General features: G+C 42.0%; 1 protein-coding gene across 4 annotated transcripts in view; it reads right to left on the bottom strand.

The window, feature by feature from the left end:
• The window catches only part of LOC112068653 (phosphofurin acidic cluster sorting protein 2), a 96,290-nt gene that overhangs the window by 50,562 nt on the left and 26,000 nt on the right, over positions 1-19,728 (bottom strand). The gene's annotated exons all lie outside the window — the stretch shown is intronic.

The following is a 19,728-nucleotide window of genomic DNA, read 5'->3' as shown; positions in this document are numbered from 1 at the left end:
ACAGTTCTCTGCTGCCAATGACTGGAACGAATTGCAAAAATGACTGAAGCTGGAGACTCATATCTCCCTCACTAACTTTAAGCATCAGCTGTCAGAGCAGCTCACAGATCATTGCACCTGTACATAGCCCATCTGTAAATAGCCCATCTAACTACCTCATCCCCATATTGTTATTTTTTTGCTCCTTTGCACCCCAGTATTTCTACTTGCACATTCATCTTCTGCACATCTATCACTCCAGRGTTTAARTGSTAWATTGTAATTAGTTCGCCACTACTTATTGCATTWCCTCCCGAATCTTACCTCATTTGCACACACTGRATCTASATTTTTTCTATTGTGTTATTGACTGTATGTTTGTTAACTCCATGTGTAACTCTGTGTTGTTGTTTGTGTCGAACTGCTTTGCTTTATCTTGGCCAGGTTGCAGTTGTAAATGAGAACTTGTTCTCAACTGGCCTACCTGGTTAAATAAAGGTGAAAAAAAAAAAATACATCTGCTTCCAAACTATGATGAAATATTGCGATATGCCTGGCTGGGCCTCTACTTTTCACTGACAGCCTCAACTCAACAATCTATATGGTATTTGAATAGACATTAAAACCAGGATATTTGTCTCATGCACTGCTCAAATTGCGGGCTATTCCGACTGTAGGAAATGCAATTTAAACAGTCCACAGCTTCATTTTTAAAAAAAGAAGCCAATGATCATCTGTGGCCAAATCATGCTTTTTGATCGAGTAGCATATTTTGAATTATTTTTTGTATAGAAAGGAGGGGCTAATTAGGCTATATAATTTTGGCAATTTAATTKAATTTACTTTAGGGGAAGCTTAGCTCGTGGACACGGTGCCTATGTCTGTAGTACACTTATGAAGGAGTTTTCTAAACAAATGGCCACTGGATTGAAGCAAATAATCACGATCCTGCCAGGTAGTAATGGCTACCTTGTAGTTACCTTTTAATTGCATTTCCATCTACTCTAAGACGGTTAGGCGATCATTAGCGTCGCTAAAGGCAACACAAAGTGGTAGACATAGGCCCTACCCGCGCTGAACACACACAGACAGGGGTTATTCCCACGCTGTTGTTTCCTCTTCAGAAAGAATCTTTTTTTCTGATAAATTGCACATTACTGTTTGAATAAATCATGATAATCAAAAATAAAAAAGCTAATTGTGAGCCGAAAACTAACGTGGCCAAGTCCATTTTTTGCCCTGGCACCCTTGCAATCAATTAAAAATGTGTGTCGCACTGCCAAGTCAAACAATGCGACTGTTTTAGCAGTGTCGAACACTGTATTGAGACCTAATTAGTTCTCCGTCATTAATCTAACGGCTCAAGGAGAGGATATGCTCTTGGATCGTTGGCTTACATAGGCTTATTACAATATAATACTGTTCGTTAATGAATGGTTATGAATCCCTATTTTGAATTTACAAATGATAAAAAATGCCTATAATGTGTAGGATTTTGAATGTTTTATATTGCTAATAAATCTTTTCAGGCTTTATTAAAAGTGGGTACTGGCAAAATTTGGAGGACTTAACTTGTGTGAACATGACTCATCCAATAGACTTAGGCGCTCGTGCCTGATTGTTGATTATTGGTTGAAAAGCCCTATCCATGAGGAAATAAAAAAAGACATTGTTGGCGAGTCTAACATTAACACGACCCCCCAAAAAACTAAACCTCAAACGTATGAAAACAAGGTAGCAAATCAAATAAAAAAATCTGCAAACATGCTGCGAAGAGAGATCTTTTGAATAATCACAACATTTCAAAACACAATAGGTCTTCGTTCAGGAGACCGTGAAACCAATGTACGCAGGCAGAACATGAAAACATGACAGAAAAGTAGGAAACAAAACAGATATTGTCAGTTCAGACCTGAATACAAGTGCTGCTGTGAGCTTCATTCAAATCCCACAGTGGCCCTGAGCTCTTCCTTTTCCCCCCAGACTGTAACTTTCCCCAAATGGCACCCTATTCTCTAAAGTGCACCATGGGCCCTGGTCAAAAGTAGTGCACTAAATAGGGGAAAAGGTGCCATTTGGGATGTAAACTTTATGGAAGTACTGCATTGCCAGAGTGCGAGTCATACAGGAAGCTAGAGACGGCTCCTATTCTTCCATTCTAGTGCATTTGGAGGAGAAAGTAGAGCTGGGGTTGAATGAATGTGTTTTCTCTCCCCTTTTCACTCTCACACTCTCTGTGATGGGGTGGCAACCTTGGTCAGCAAAGTAGAAACACATTCACGTTCCAATTCCCCATGACTACAGACCCTTACTCCAACACATACACATGCACAAAAACAATACAATGGAAATGCAAGCACTTTCGACAGACTTACACTAAAATAAACACACATCCTCGGACCCACACACAGCTACCCCCCCACACACACACACAACCGAGGGGAAGTTGTGGTCACAGTCTGTCTTTGAGAATTCTGACTTGTCTGGAGTGTTAGTTGACAGGCAAACACAAACAGGCCAATTCAACATCCAGTACTGACAGCGCACGCACACAGACCATACAAAACACAAATACACAAACGCACCCAAAGAGATGCACACAAACACACTTGGACACAAAGGGTCTGGAATGTTCAGACGCAGTGACGGAAGAAACTTTGCGCTAACTCAGCACAAAGCCAGACCACCTGATTGAATGCATTCTGTACTGGCCATTCATCGGAAGGACAGAGGCAGAGAGAGAGAGGCAGAGAGAGCGAGAGAGAGAGAGGCAGAGAGCGACGAGAGGGGTGGATGGACAGAGAGATGAAAAGAGAGGGCTAGGGGGAGGGAGATTGTTTGAATGTCCAGTCATTTGAGGCCATGCGAAAGAGATTCAGTATATTTACAGGAAATACTCACTCACTGCAGTAGACTAAAACTATCACAGTACCATAGAGGCACAGAATAAGTTAGAGGAACATATTCAAGAAAGATCAAGTGAAGTATATTATTAAATAAAGCGAACTGGATGGAATATGGGGGAAAATTCATCAAATAGAAATGCTACCAAAATAATTTGCGATGATTCACTAAACAACATTTTGAAAGAGGAAGCAAAGTACTTAAAATAAAAATCTATCACAGTGCAGTAAAGCAATGCTTATGTTGCAAGCCTCAAAGCTGATCTGCTAAAATGGCATATTTGCTGGGGATATTGTGCGAACAAAATAGTTCTTGTTGGATTAAACACACAGGGAACACACTTAATGTGTTGTGAAAAGTGTTATGAAATGTAATGTAATATTTTAATCTGCATTTTAATCTCTGGAAAAAATTAAGAGACCACTGCAAAATGATCAGTTTCTCTGGTTTTACTATTTATAGGCATGTGTAAACTACTGAACATTTCTCCCAAATTCCAAATAAAAATATTGTAATTTAGAGCATTTATTTGCAGAAAATGACAACTGGTCAAAATAACAAAAAAMATGCAGTGTTGTCAGACCTCAAATAATGCAAAGAAAATAAGTTCCTATTCATTTTTAAACACAATACTAATGGTTTYACTTAGGAAGAGTTCAGAAATTCATATTTGGTGGAATAACCCTTTCATGGCTTTCATGCGTCTTGAAAGCTCCTCCACCAAATGTCACAGTGGGTGCGAGACACTGTGGCTTGTAGGCCTCTCCAGGTCTCGCACCCACTGTGAAATTTGGTGATGATTTGGGGGTGCGTCATTAAGGCTGGGATTGGGCAGATTTGTCTTTGTGAAGGCATGAATCGAGCCACGTACAAAAACTTGCTCCCTCCTGCTCTGACAACATTCCCCAACTCTGAGGATTGGTTTTTCCAGCAGGACAATGCTCCATGCCACACAMCCAGGTCAATCAAAGTGTGGATGGAGGACCACCAGATCAAGACCTTGTCATGGCCAGGCCAATTTCCAGACCTGATCCCCATTGAAAATGGAATGTGATCAAGAGGAAGATGAATGTTCACAAGCCATCAAACAAAGCCGAGCTACTTGAATTTTTGTGCCAGTAGTGGCATAAAGTCACCAACATCAATGTGAAAGACTGGTCAAATAAAATAAAATGTTATTGGTCACATACACAAGGTAAGCAGATGTTAATGTGAGTGTAGCGAAATGCTTGTGCTTCTAGTTCCGACCATGCAGTAATATCTGACAAGTAATCTAACAATTTCCCAACAACTATCTTATACACACACAAATGTAAGGGATGAATAAGAATATGTACATATAGATATATGGATGAGCGATGGCCGTGCGGCATAGGCAAGATGCAGTAGATGGTGTAGAGTACAGTATATACATTTAAGATGAGTAACATAGGGTATGTAATCATTATATAAAAGTGGCATTGTTTAAAGTGACTAGTGATACATTTATTACATCCCATTATTAAAGTGGCTAGAGATTTGAGTCAGTATGTTGGCAGCAGCCACTCAATGTTAGTGATGGCTGTTAAACAGTCGGATGGCCTTGAGATTAAAAAACAGCTTCGGTCTCTCGGTCCCAGCTTTGATGCACCTGTACTGACCTCGCCTTCTGGATGATAGCGGGGTGAACAGGCAGTGGCTCGGGTGGTTGTTGTCCTTGATGATCTTTTTCGCCTTCCTCTGACATCGGGTGGTGTAGGTGTCCAGGGGGGCAGGTAGTTTGCACCCGGTGATGCGTTGCGCAGACCGCACTACCCTCTGGAGAGCCTTACGGTTGTGGGCGGAGCATTTGCCGTACCAGGCGGTGATACAGCCCGACAAGATGCTCTCGATTGTGCACCTGTAAAAGTCTGCGTGTTTTCGGTGACAAGACAAATTTCTTCAGCCTCATGAGGTTGAAGAGGCTCTGTTTGCGCCTTCTTCACCACCCTGTCTGTGTGGGTGGACCAATTCAGTTTGTATGTGATGTGTACGCCGAGGAACTTAAAACTTTCCATCTTCTCCACTACTGTCTCGTCGATGTGGATAGGGGGGTGCGCCCTCTGCTGTTTCCTGAAGTCCACGATCATCTCCTTTGTTTTGTTGACGTTGAGTYTGAGGTTATTTTCCTGACACCACACTCCGAGGGCCCTCACCTCCTCCCTGTAGGCCGTCTCGTCGTTGTTGGTAATCAAGCCTCCCACTGCAGTGTCGTCTGCAAACTTGATGATTGAGTTGGAGGCATGCATGGCCACGCAGTCATGGGTGAAGAGGGAGTACAGGAGAGGGCTGAGAACGCACCRTTGTGGGGCCCTAGTGTTGAGGATCAGCGGGGGGAGATGTTGTTTCCTACCCTCACCACCTGGGGACGGACCGTCAGATAGTCCAGGACCCAGTTGCACAGGGTCGGGTCGAGACCCAGGGTCTCAAGCTTAATGACGAGTTTGGAAGGTACTATGGCGTTAAATGCTGAGCTATAGTCAATGAACAGCATTCTTACATAAGTATTCCTCTTGTCCAGATGGGTAAGGGCAGTGGAGAGCATGCCAAGACGCATGAAAGCTGTGATTGAAAAATCAGGGTTATTCCACCAAATATTGATTTCTGAACAATTCCTAGGTTACAACATAGGTATTGTATCGTTTAAAAATGAATATGAACTTATTTTATTTGCATTATTCGAGGTCTGACAACACTGCATCTATTTGGTTATTTTGACCAGTTGTCATTTTCTGACAATAAATGCTCTAAATGACAATATTTTTATTTGGAATTTGGGAGAAAGGTTTTCAGTAGTTTATAGAATAAAACAACAATGTTAATTTTACCCAAACACATACCTACAAATAGTGAAACTGATCATTTTGCAGTTGTCTCTTAATTTTTTCCAGAGCTGTATCTCTGCCRTAATATTTCTGGACCCCAGGAAGTGTAGCTGCTGCCTTGGGGATGAGGATACTTAATGGTACTTAATAAATACAAAATACAGTATCTTTTGTTATGGTTTCTCTTCTCCAAACACTTTGACTTCAGCAGTTGCCCAATACAAGACTAGAAATAGTCCATTGCTACATCCTACATATCCAAAACCAAACTTGGGCAACACTTTTGCATTACTTTGGCATTATTTACGGGTTAGTAACTACACTGTAAAATAGATCAAGTTAAAAGTTGTTAAAGTGTGTTCCAATTTGGATATAACAAATGCCGTTATGTCAAATGCTTCTTTGGGCAAGCGGCCAATAATCTGCAGCCTATAACATGGACACAACTGTGTGACAGGGGCTACTAGTCTTGAATACATCCCCCCTGTGTTAGTAATGACGAACTGTATCGAGAAGCATTTTATTCATGCCAAACCCATTTTCTCAGAACACCATTGGGCACACTGCCTGACAGTGCCCAAAGACAAACAGGGGGAGTGTAACGGTAAACTGCACCTCAGACGAATTGGGTTTCATTAGCATGACAGGAAGAGCATGTGCTCCTAAACCCCAATTCCCTGGAGACGGGGGGAAACGCGTTGAGGTAAAATGACGGATTATGCGTAACCGTTAAGCAATCAGCTACAGGGAACACGTTGCATTTGTCAAGAGAATGATTCATGCACTTGGGACTATTGACATGGCAGCTGGTGGAGCTCTACAATAGGCTTGGGCGGTATCCAAATTGTCATACCGACCTTGTGCCACATTTGGTAATACCGACACTGAACACAAGGGAAGCTATTTTCAAACTAAATGCTAACAAGCACATTGCGAACATTTTATACAGTCTCTGACTGAAAACATTTCAGGACAGACATCTCAGGTAATAAAGTTACACACAACTCAAAAATGCTACTCACAGATGGCTGAACACACAACACGTTATATTAGACAGCAAGGCTCTTGATCCAAGGACAACAACCTCTCCCTCAACGTGATTAAGACAAAGGAGATGATTGTGGACCACAGGAAAAGGAGGACCGAGCACGTCCCCATTCTCATCGACGGGGCTGTAGTGGAGCAGGTTGAGAGCGTCAAGTCCCTTGGCGTCCACATCCCCAACAAACTAAGATGGTTCAAGCATACCAAGACAGTCGTGAAGAGGTCACGACAAAACCTATTCCCACTCAGGAGACTGAAAAGATTTGGCATGGGTCCTCAGATACTAAAAGGGCCAAGCTTCCTGCCATCCAGGAAGTCTATACCAGGCGGTGTCAGAGGAAGGCCCTAAAATTGTCAGACTTCAGCCACCCTTGTCATAGACTGCTCTCTTTGCTACCGCACGGCAAGTGGTACCGGAGTCTAGTTCCAAGAGGCTTCAAAACAGCTTCTACCACCAAGCCATAAAACTCCTGAACATCAATGGCTTCCCAGACTATTTGTGTGGCCACAAAACTTGGGAGGACTGAGATTGAGGCCAATGCTGACCCCACATCTGTCACGCCCTGACCTTAGAGAGCATTTTTATGTCTCTATTTGGTTTGGTCAGGGTGTGATTTGGGGTGGGCATTCTATGTTTTCTATGATTTTGTGTTTCTACGTTTTGGCCGGGTATGGTTCTCAATCAGGGACAGCTGTRTATCGTTGTCTCTGACTGGGAACCATACTTAGGTAGCCCCTTRCCCCCCCCTCCGTGGTGGGTAGTTGTCTTTGTTTGTGGCACTATAGCCCTTAAGCTTCACGGTCGTGTTTCTTGTGTTTGTTGTTTTGTTGGCGACATTTTAAATAAAGAGGAAAATGTACGCTCACCACGCTGCACCTTGGGTCTTCTTCCAGCATCGGCCGTGACAACATCAGTAGTTTGTAGCCCTTTCCTGCAGTCAAATGACCTCGTGGCCTCATGGGTGGAATGTTATTCATATTTTTCATTATTTCCTAATTAATAAAAACAATACAAATCCGGTGTTTGTGTCAAACTGTTTCATTTCAGTTTTCTGTGATGTATTTAAAGTGTAATATGCAAACTCAAAATTGTACGCATTTCATCTCTATATGTTACACGTGTCTTCTTTTTGTTAAGCCCATWACCATGTGTGTGAGGTGTATACTTTTGTTTCAAAGTAGATTTGTTTAAGACTACCAAGAAACACACTGTGTGACCCTGATTTAGCCCACTGCAGTAGAATGTTAAGACTGAACAACTCAAAAGGTAAATAATTAGGGTAGGGAGAGGTGATCCCACATCAGTTATTAGCAGAACTACTAATAATGCTCAACATCAGTTATTAAAGGTAGAAGGTTGTTAACGGGGGATAAGGTGTGGCATCAGGGCAGAAAGAAGGCCAGATATTAGGGCTTAACATCAGTTATTAAAAGGTAGAAGGTTGTTAACGGGGGATAAGGTGTGGCATCAGGGCAGAAAGAAGGCCAGATATTAGGGCTTATCCCGGGTAGTGATAGTGTCTCTGTCCCCGGTGAAAAGTTTGTGGGTTAACGGGAAAACTAAAAGCTGTACTTAATTACTGTGTGTGTGTGTCATATGTGGGTGAGAGAAATAATGGATTGAGAAACGCTGCTGTATTGAACCTTTTCCGTCTGAAGCGCAAGGTTCTGTATCGACCCATCTTAGTTCTGCATTATACTGCACTGTAGTCTCATCTACCCTTTCTTATGCTATTATGTTGTACTCTCATCGTAACAGTAACAACACATTATCTATGCTTCCTCTTTGGAAAACGTCAATTACAGCTAAAGTGAAAGATAAGGTAAATGCAGCAGGCTTGACCTCAGCCCTTGTGTCTCTGTGCAGTATGGCTGCACAAAGACAGTGAGCCTGCCATAAAACCCAATACACACAGATAAAGRCACGTGTTTCTGAATATATGGACTTGTATGAAGCCATTAATGGAGTTCTATAGTATTTAATTTTACAATGCATTATATGTGGTTCTTGTCAATGTAGTATTTCCCCCAGCATTTGGCTCAGTGAATGAGTGACATCCCTGACCTTGTGCAAACACACACTACCACAAGTACACCACACACACGCACTCATATGCACACACACAAATGAAAAACACCCCTGACCCTTGAAAGCACCGCAATGCTCTTGGATTAACCGAGCCGTGTGTGACATTGATGGACCGTGGCAGAATTGCTCCTCACTACTGTATTCCCCCAAGTCGCACCACAGAGTTACAGAAAAGAGAAAGGGCGTTCAGAGCAGTCGGAACACAAGGTACTGGTTGAAGTGATCTGTCACCCACGTACACATATCCATGCTAGCTCTATGAAATAAAACACAAATGCACGCGCATGCGCACACACACACACACACACACACCGTCTCTTTGTGGCCCATTCATACATTGTGCACATAGGTCTTTTTACTAGAGGGGGGTGCTATAAATAATGGAAGGACGTGAGGGGATGTGAGGAGGTTTGTGATTGGCAGATGACATGTGGAAGAGGTTTGTGATTGGCTAATAATACTGGAAGGATGTGGGAGGAGGGTTTTGATTGGCTGAAAAAGCAGCTCGGAGTGTGTTTGCTGACTCTTCTCTGTACCCCAAGGGAGTCTCAAGGAGAAATAAAACAGTTAGAACATACTGTATTAAGCTTACGCATGGTCAGAATATGGAGTAAAACACACACACAGACACTTGTATAGGCAATCATTTGACAGAATTAAGAACACAAATCATCACACAACTGTGCTCATATGTAGGTTTGACCTGAAATCATAGCTCCCAAAATATTCTATGCATGGTCAGAATATGGAGTAAAATACACACGTACAGGCAATGATATGACAGAATGAAGAACACACATCATCACCCAACTGTACTGAAGAAGAGGGGACAAATGTCAAGAGGACATTTCTGCAATCCTCTCATAGGTTTGACCTGAAAATCGTAGCTCCCAAAATATTCTATAATTTCTTTCTGCCTTTGATCATGACCCAATATATTGTCTGTAAAGTTGCTAATCTCTCTAAGGGCCTTGACACACAAAGAGAGAAGCAGGTTGCCTCCTGACCGAGTTGTTCAAGGCTTTAAGAAGATTAACTATGATTGGTCTAGCTCGTCCCATTTCAGCATCAAAACAGGGACACAAAAACACACGGCTCCTAATCTCCCCGCCTCCCGCCAGGAAGAGAATTGGACGTCGAATTGGTAGAATTCTACTTTTAGATGTCGGTGAAATCTGCAGCCAAGGTTGTGTTATTGTTCTGCCTTTATATTATGTTGTGGCTGTAATCAACCTACCCTGTGAGTAACAATTGCCTCAGTGTTTCCCAAGGCTTTACCATTGATCGCCTCCTACTTGCTGTGATTTCAAGTGGTTACATTTGAATATTTCAAAGTGGGAAGCCGTCTAAGACGATTGGCTATAGTATGTCAATAGATTGACTACCTCCGATGACGCAGCATAAAACTAAATTAGGATTTTGCACCATATCCATTTTGATTACAAACTACTTTTGTATGTACAGTACCAGCAAAAGTTTGGTACTCTGCATCTCACAAAGACACGGCGGTTGGAACCAAAAATCTCAAATGTGGACTCATTAGACCAAAAGGACAGATTTCCACCGGTCTAATGTCCATTGCTCGTGTTTCTTGGCCCAAGCAAGTCTCTTCTTCTTATTGGTGTCCTTTAGTAGTGGTTTCTTTGCAGCAATTCGACCACGAAGGCCTGGATCCTGGATCCTGGAGACGCAGGTCTCTTCTGAACAGTTGATGTTGAGATGTGTCTGTTACTTGAACTCTGTGAAGCATTTATTTGGGCTGCAGTTTCTGAGGCTGGTAACTCTAATGAACTAATCCTCTGCAGCAGAGGTAACTCTGGGTCTTCCTTTCCTGTAGGGGTCCTCATGAGAGCCAGTTTCATCATATTGCTTGATGGTTTTTGCAACTGCACTTGAAGAAACTTTCAAAGTTCTTGAAATGTTCCATATTGACTGACCTTCATGTCTTAAAGTAATGATGGACTGTCATTTCTCTTTGCTTATTTGAGCTGTTCTTGCCATAATATGGACTTGGCCTTTTACCAAATAGGGTTATCTTTCTGTATACCACCCCTACCTTGCCACAGCACAACTGATTGGCTCAAACGCATTAAAAAGGAAAGAAATTCCACAAATTAACAAGGCACACCTGTTAATTGAAATGAATTCCAGGTGACTACCTCATGAAGCTGGTTGAGAGAATGCTAAGAGTGTGCAAAGCTGTCATCAAGGCAAAGGGTGGCTACTTTGAAGAATCTCAAATATATTTTGATTTAACACTTTTTTGGTTACTACATGATTCCATGCATGTTCTTTCCCAGTTTTGATGTCTTCACTATTATTCTACAATGTAGAAAATAGTAAAAATTAAGAAAAACCCTTGCATGAGTAGGTGTGTCCACACTTTTGACTGGTCCTGTATACTCTCGCTCTCTGCTGTGCCCTACATTATGACCACAGCCTCGGGGGTTGCGTAATCCCGTGGTCGTGACACACAGGCATGGCACAATATCAACAATCCTCAGCTTGTGACATTTACAGGGGGTGGCCATGACTCTTCAGGCTTTACAGGCTACTGTACCACTCAAATCCTTCCAAAGCAAGTCCAAACATGCTAGCTCTGACATATTAAAAGCAGTGATGGCTTCATCACCTTTATTGTTGTGGTTCGGTTGAATGACAGTGTTGGTTGCACTTTACTATTGCAGTAATATGATGCAATTGCTTGTTACTTACAAATGCCCAGTTCTGTTGTGAATGGGATGGCTATTTGCTTTGACTAACACTGTTGGACTGAGCCGCCTGCCTATTTCTGTTGGAACCGAGCAATCAACAGGAAATTCCTGCGCCGAGTGCCAAGAAAAGGTGGGAAAACTATCTTCCTTATTGAGACATACAGAACAATAGCTGGGAGGGATATTACAGCCAACAATTGTTTTTACTACTAAACCTACAACATTACTTTACAAATATATATATTTAACTAGGCAAGTCGGTTAAGAACAAATTCTTATTTACAATGACGGCCTAGGAACAGTGGTAGAACGACAGATTTTTACCTTGTCAGCTCGGGGATTCGATCGAGCAACATTTCGGTTACTGGACCAATGCTCTAACCACTAGGCTACCTGCCTCCCCATACTTGCTGCTGGCCACAAGAAAGTCTTGACAATATAGTTTCTATGGGGTATTAATTCAAGGGATACTTGAGCTATACTTAAAAATGTTAACAGCTAAACCACAGGCATTACTGCAATAAAAAACAGGTTATCCGCTAAAGCTACTAGCCTAGCACTGCACATGAGAACAACAGTCGTTAACAACAGAACCAATCAATTCCTTCCACTACAGTAACACTAGCGCTTAGCAATGACAGGGATAAATTGAATCCTTTGGGTTGTCACTCGGTCAGGCAAAAATCACACGAGCCACACAAACCAAGAGAATGTGGTTCTGTGTGGCTCACTTAAGAGCACGTCATTAGCAACGCCACAGTCATGGGTTCAAATCCTGCAGGGATCACATATGCTGAAATGTATGCACTCAATGTATTGTYAGTCACTTTGGATAAAAGTGTCTGCTAAAWMGGYWTWTWAYYAAWCSMWWTWWMYAWMGGGGGGATGCTAATCATTTGCTAGTGATGAATGCTAATGATAAAAAGCGTAAATGATCTGCATTAGGGAGTGCAAATGGGGGGGCTGATAGAACAGTTTTTGTCTACTGCTGAAACCACAACAACCCTCGGCTAGATTTAAATACATCTGTGATATTGGAGTCAGAACAATGATGAAAAGTGCCATCGGAAAGTATTCATACCACTTCACCTTTTCCACATCTTGTTGGCTTACAGCCTGAATTTAACCTTTTCAGGCGCGAGTTCCAAATATCTCGAACAGTCGCACCAGCGTGAGTTTTTTTATGTGCATGATGTCAGAATGTACTCACTGTTCTAAAATGTGATTGTTACGCAACATGACACTGCCCTCAAATCAAGGCACGCTGCCTGCTAATTATCTATAGGATGTCTCAACTTGTCAATTTCTAATTATTTTCTAACAGTTTGAATGTGTGTTCCACCTCCTCATTAATTCACATAAGTAGTAGCCTATTTCAATGTTACAGACAATTTATGTTTGAGGATTCACTGAGCAGCACAAACTTCTCTCTTTTACGAGAACCCTGTGTTTCCCCTGATCAAGTATGAAGTAGTCAGATGCAAACTTTTCCCCACTTCCCCAACTTTTCTGTCTGGCGACCGCATTGCCTTCATTGTTGTTTTCCTTACGAACAATAACTTTGGACATCTGTGCGTTCCTACCAAAGTAAATGCATTATTTTCACTATAGCGTGTTGTCGCTTCAACTGTAGCATACCGTATGTATGTATGGAGCATAATGTATTTACTGTTTTATTCACGTTTTCAAGTACTGTTGACAAATCATGTATTCCGATTCTTGCATAGATTGTAATGGACACGTGTGTAAAATACTTTTTTGAAAGTTGTACTCATTATGATGAGCTAATGCTAAGCTATTTGCCAGATGTGTGGCACCATGTTTGTTGACATATCTGTCAGACCAAAGATGTTATAAAAAAACAAGGTGAAGGGATATTTCACTCGATTGACTTATTGTGCTTTGAAGACAACTGGGAACTCTGAAGAATATGAGGTCAAATCATGACATCAGTGATCTTCGGGTCGGAAATACGGAGCTCTAGAAACAGGCCCAAGTTGGATGACCGTTGAAAAAGATTTTTCCAAGTCGGAGCAATTTTTCTAAAAGGTCCGAGAATTCCGAGTGATTTGTCAAAAACGATAAACGACTTATCATTTTTGTGTTCCGGTTCTTGTATACACTAACAAGTACATCAAAGATTTGTATGATGAAGCGGCCAAACTTAATATTTTTCAGGAAATGGGCGCAGCCATCTTTGACTATTTGCGTCTAATAGTGAATGGAATTCTGGGATATGGGAGTTTTCGCTTGTCAAAAATAAACAAGTATCATAAAGAATTTAGCTGCTGTTAGCTTAGCTGACACACATCTCTCCTGAACAATATTACAATATTATTTCTCCCTTGTTTACAATATACCACAACACCGGTGAGCACAAGTCTAGCTGTTAGGTCACTAACTTATGTTTGTTTTTTTGTCAGCGCAACCTGTTATTTAGACTGGTTTATGGAATGAGTTTGGCTGTGGATATGTTCTGTGTGATGTTTGGATTAGTGATGCACCTATATGACATTTTTGGCCGATACCGATATCCAATATTTTCCTTGCCCCAAAAAAACGATACCGATAATAAACATTTTAGCGGCCTTTAAAGCATTCTAGTACAGTTAAATAGTTAACACACACACGGACACAGCGGTCTAAGCCACTGCATCTCAGTGCAAGAGGCATCACTACAGTCCCTGGTTCGAATCCAGGCTGAGTCCCATAGGGCAGCGCACAATCGGCCCAGCATCGCCCAGGTTTGGCCGTCATTGTAAATAAGAATTTGTTCTTAAAACTGACTTGCCTAGTTAAATAAAGGCTACACACACACACACACACACAACATTGAAGTATGTCGCCATTACCAGTAAAACATAATCAAAACCTATTTCTTTCACTTACTTGCTGTGCTGTTTCGTTGCTCATTTGTTCAGTRGTTTCATTCTCAACCAGGATTTCATTATACGCGTAAAGTAGTGAAGTTTCAGCTGTCTGTCCGTGGACTCTCTTCCAATGTGCGCACTGTCACTGTATCCGTTTCCATCTTGTCCAGCTGTGTATGTAACATTTCACTAAAACCCTGTTTCTTGTCTGCATCGATGTAGCGGTCCTTGTACATAGCATCGAGTATGGTGGCGACACAGTAAAGACAGAATGCCACGCTTGTTCACAGCCTGTGTCGGCAGTTTTGTTGAGCAGGCGTTTCAATGCCATGACAGAGGGTATCACGTCTGCTGCAGGCGCAGTTGATGAGCTTAGAGTCAGTTGTTCGAATGGAGCAAGCGAGTGTGTTCATGTTTTAAACATGTTCTTAAATGCCATTGAAATGGCAGCAGCGGTATGACAACCAGCACATTCATGAGCATGTAATACAACATTCCTCAGTACAAAATCCTCGACGACCCACTGTGCTGTCAGACTCAGCATGCTCATGGGACTGATATTGCTGTTCCACATGTCAGTCGTGAAGATAATAGCAGTGACGCTATTACTGTGTAACTCCAGTAGGGCAACATCTGAAAAATAGCGCACTTGGTAGTGTGTACCGGTGCTCGACCAGTCGGCGAAAGCCAACATTACCCACGACAGAGAACGATTGATTGTCCGGGGCAATTAATTAAATGATCTTTGCGTTAATGGATTTCGCCTTTTGAGTTGAAATGCCGAAATGTTCTTACTCTTTTAAATGACTGCTCGACTTGTTGACTGCTTGATCCACACAGCAGACATTCTGGGCTAGGTTAGGAATGCTGTGTTGCACATGTAGCGCAAAATTCTACGTGGCGTCATGTACCTATATAGGCACGTCAGCTTTGACATCGGTTTTGCACTTCGGCGTTAAACTAGATATTGGGCCGATGCCGATATTTTAAGCTAATATCGTCCGATTCCGATATATCGTGCATCCCTAGTTTGGATGATGAAGTTCGCATTTATCTTTTACAATAAAATGTCAAATTGAGGAAATGTTGTTTAGACCTTTATTTCCCATCYGTATAAAACATTGTTTAGATGCTTTTCAGACAACAATGCTGTTTAGACTCGTTTGTTGTATCATACGTTCTGTTGCTACTGTTCCAATCACATATTTGCAATGGTACGCTGCATGGTCCACTCAAGAATGATCACAAATATGTGCTCGTACGCGTCAAAGGGTTAAAATGTTAGAAATTMAGATTTTGTGTCACTGATCAATACACAATAACCCATAATGTAAAAGCGGTATAAGTATTTAACCCCTTTTGTTATGGCAAGCCTAAATAAGTTCAGGAGTAAATATGTGCTTTACAAGTCACATAGTAAGTCTCATTCTGTGTTCAATAATAGTGGTTAACATGATTTTTGAAAGACTACCGCATCTCTGTACCACACATATACAATCATCTGTAAGGTCCCTCAATCGAGTAGTACATTTCAAGCACAGATTCAACCACAAAGACCAGGGAGGTTTTTCAATACCTCGCAAAGAAGGGCACAGATTGGTAGATGTGTACAAATTTTAAAAAGCAGACGCTGAATATACCTTTGAGCATGGTACAGTTATTTATTAGGCTTTGGATGGTGTATCAATACACCCAGTCACTACAAAAATAACTCCGTTTCCAGTATCCAGGATTTCACCATGAGGCCAATGGAGAGTTTAATTATCTGTGATAGGAAAAAACTGAGGATGTATCAACAACATCGTAGTTTCCACAATACTAAACTAATTGACAGAGTGAAAAGAAGGAAATATTCCCCCCCAAAAATGCATCCTGTTTGCAAGAAATGTACTTTTAGTCCTGAATACAAAGCGTTATGTTTGGGGCAAATCTAACACAATACATCACTGAGTACAACACTTCATATTTTCAAGAATGGTGGAGGCTGCATCATGTTATGGGTATGTGATTGGCAAGGACTAAGGAGTTTTTTGGGATAAAAATAAATGGAATACAGCTAAGCACAGAAAAAATCCTAGAGGAAAACATGGTTATTTCCATCAGACACTGGGAAACGAATTCACCTTTCAGCAGGACAATAAACACAAGGCCAAATCTACAGTGGAGTGCAAAGGGTGGCTACTCATCAAGGCAAAGGGTGGCTACTTGAAGAATCTCAAATATATTTTGATTTATTTAACACTTTTTTGGTTACTACATGATTCCATACGTGTTACTTGACAGGTTTCAGGTGTCTTCACAATGTAGAACATAGTACAAATTAAGAACAACCCTTGAATGTGTAGATATTCTAAAACTTTTGACCGGTAGTGTATTTTTTGTTTAGCTCACATAATATAATTTAAAAGTATGCATTAAGGTGTCGGTAATAGAATAAAACACGGCAAAAACAAATGTAAACAGTAATAAATGCATTTCTATAGCTTCCAAAATATTATTTACAATGGTGCAAAAAAGGGACTGAAATTTTTGCAAATGTATTAAAYATAAACAGAAATACCTTATTTACATAAGTATTCAGACCCTTTGCTACGATAATGGGAATTGAGCTCAGGTGTATCTCCTGTTTCCATTGATCATCCTCAAGATGTTTCTACAACTTGATTGGTCCACCTGTGGTCAATTCAATTGATTGGACATGATTTGGAAAGGCCACACCTGTCTATATAAGGACCCACAGTTGACAGTGCATGTCAGAGCAAAAACCAAGCCATGAGGTCGAAGGAATTGTTCGTAGAGCTGGATTGTGATTGTGTGGGGAAGGGTACCAAAACATTTCTGCAGCATTGAAGGTCCCCAAGAACACAGTGGCCTCCATCACTCTTTAATGGAAGAAGTTTGGAATCACCAAGACACTTTCTAGAGCTGGTCGCCGGCCAAACTGAGAAATCGGGGGAGAAGAGCCTTGGTCAGGCCGATGGTCACTCTGACAGAGCTCTATAGTTCCTCTGTGGAGATGGGGGAACCTTCCAGAAGGACAACCATCTCTGCAGCACTCCACCAATAAGGCCTTTATGGTAGAGTGGCCAGACGAGAAGCCACTCCTCAGTAAAAGGGCACATGACAGCCCGCTTGGAGTTTGCCAAAAGGCACCTAAAGACTCTCAGACCATGAGAAACTAGATTGAACTCTTTGGCCTGAATGCCAAGCCTGGCACCATCCCTACGGTGAAGCATCATGCTGTGGGGATGTTTTTCAGCGGCAGGGACTGGGAGACTAGTCAAGATCGAGGCAAAGATGAACGGATCAAAGTACAGAGAGATCCTTGATGAAAACCTGCTTCAGAAAGCTCAGGACCTCAGAATGAGGCAAAGATTCACCTTCCAACAGGACAACGAACCTAAGCACACAGCCAAGACAACGCAGGAGTGGCTTCGGGACAAGTCTCGGAATGTCCTTGAATGGCCCTGCCAGAGCCCGGACATTAACCTGATCGAACATCTCTGGAGAGACCTGAAAATAGCTGTGCAGCGACGCTCTCCATCCAACCTGACAGAGCTTGAGAGGATCTGCAAAGAAGAATGGGAGAAACTTTCCAGATACAGGTGTGCCAAGCTTGTAGCGTCAAACCCAAGAAGACTCAAGGCTGTAATAGCTACCAAAGGTGCTTCAACAAAGTACTGAGGAAAGGGTCTGAATACTTATGTTAATGTGATATTTCAGGGGGGGAAACTATTTCATCAATTTTGGAATAAGTTTGTAACAACAAAATGACAAAATATGGAAAATGTCAAGGGGTCTGAATGCTTTCCGAAAGCACTGTATATAAAATCATTGGTCAGAACAAAGAAGGGAAGGTTTTTTTGGGGGGGGGGGTTCATAGTAAGAGAGAGTTATCTGAATGCATGAGAGGAATCTGTGCTTTCAGGGGGAAYCTTTGCAATGCTTCCTCCAGCATTGTATATAGTCACAGCAGCCTACCGAAGGACGAAGCACATGCAATGGAAGAAAATGCATTTTGTGGTATCGTAWATTGGTGGTACATGCGACAACCAAACTGTATGGACAATGTTGATTGGCAGGTGAAATGATGCGGTTAAAGGTTAAAAAGTTGGAGTCGGGATCGGGTCAGCACCGTATTGTCCAATAAGGTTGTGGGGTGAGCCCAACATACACAGAGCGTTTTTTTCCCTCTTCAGGCACACGCTACAGAGGCTAAAAAGCAATGGCGTGATGACGTTGTACACAACTGTGCACAACTTTCAGGGACCCGCATTGGCTTGTTAGTGCTAATTTCAAAACTACTGGCTGAAATTATACAAATCCTTTATAAAACGGATCTTTAACATTCCCCTTGCAACATTGAATCCCAGTTGAACAAAAAGAAGAGATGCATAAGTGACATCAGTCACACTTGCATTGCAATATCAGTGAGTATTTACGGTAATGATTATTTTGATATGGTTATCATTCTGTGGAAAAATCGAACAGGATTTACAGTAAGGTAGGTCAACACTGTAGTGTCCAGCCAAGTGCCCTGAGACTTTACCTGACCCTTCTAACTGAGCCAGCCTTACTGYCCCCTATTCCTGTGGCAGTGAAACATTGTGCTCTGCACTGCTGAGACAAGTCCAGCTAAATGTGAATGAGACAACAAGAGCAGAGTCATCACAGACACAGACTGGGTGTGTGTACGTGTGTGTTTTGTGGCTGAGAGAAAGAGAGAGAGAGTTGATGCCARAGCCACTCTCTGACGGACCCATTCACTTCTAACTCGTGACACCCCGAATGCAGGAAGTGAGTCAAACAGGAAGTGACACAAGCTAGGTCAAACTTTAGAGTAGCAGTCTTGGGTGTATTTGAATAGGGTTGGACTAAAACTAATTTCAAGCACAATAGCAGCTGTGATGACATTACTTATAGTGTTTGGTTGGGGGAGGAAGARCGCAGCAGTTGAGTTCAGGTTTTATATAAATTCCTACAAGTCTGCTGCAGCACAGGAAATGCTTGAATGAACATCTTCAAGTAACTGACTGCCAGGCTTGATGGCTGGTTTTGTGGCGAGATAGATAAGATGGTGGCACTTCCCACTCCAAGTCTGTGGTTTCCTCCCTGCCTTCGTGCTCCATAAACACGCAATGAAGACTGGACTCTGGACCCGATCACACAGGGCCCATAACCCAGCACGAAATCAACAGTGCCGTTTTCATTAGGCACCAAATGGAAGAAAACAGACTGAAACAGGACGGAACGACCCAGACTCCTACAAGCAGCGATACATTTGT

Source organism: Salvelinus sp. IW2-2015, unplaced genomic scaffold, assembly GCF_002910315.2.
Source record: "Salvelinus sp. IW2-2015 unplaced genomic scaffold, ASM291031v2 Un_scaffold640, whole genome shotgun sequence".
In the NCBI taxonomy this organism is placed as follows: domain Eukaryota; kingdom Metazoa; phylum Chordata; class Actinopteri; order Salmoniformes; family Salmonidae; genus Salvelinus; species Salvelinus sp. IW2-2015.
This window is presented reverse-complemented; position numbering and strand designations above follow the sequence as displayed.